This window comes from Penaeus monodon, chromosome 28 (assembly GCF_015228065.2).
Source record: "Penaeus monodon isolate SGIC_2016 chromosome 28, NSTDA_Pmon_1, whole genome shotgun sequence".
Taxonomy (NCBI): domain Eukaryota; kingdom Metazoa; phylum Arthropoda; class Malacostraca; order Decapoda; family Penaeidae; genus Penaeus; species Penaeus monodon.
Window position 1 is genome coordinate 32,700,575 of NC_051413.1, and position 291 is coordinate 32,700,865.

The window sequence follows — 291 nt, forward strand, 5'->3', positions numbered from 1 at the left end:
CAAAGGATAGGGGAAAGTGGGTGCTAATCGTGCATTGATGTCCTAGTCTTCCCGTGAACCTTTTTTTTTGTCTGGGGGTCTCATTAAGAATAGCATTTTATTTTCATTGCATTTTAATTTTTTGTTTTTTTAAAAAGTAAGTACTTAGGTAATCAAGCATTTTCACATGATCTGATGGGGTTTCAGTGTGGTAAGTGTGCGAGACGATCCTTTTTTTATTTTGTTGGGAAAACTTTTTTTATAAGGTTGAATATTGCAAGTAATGAGTTAGGGTGATGAATTTTATATCTT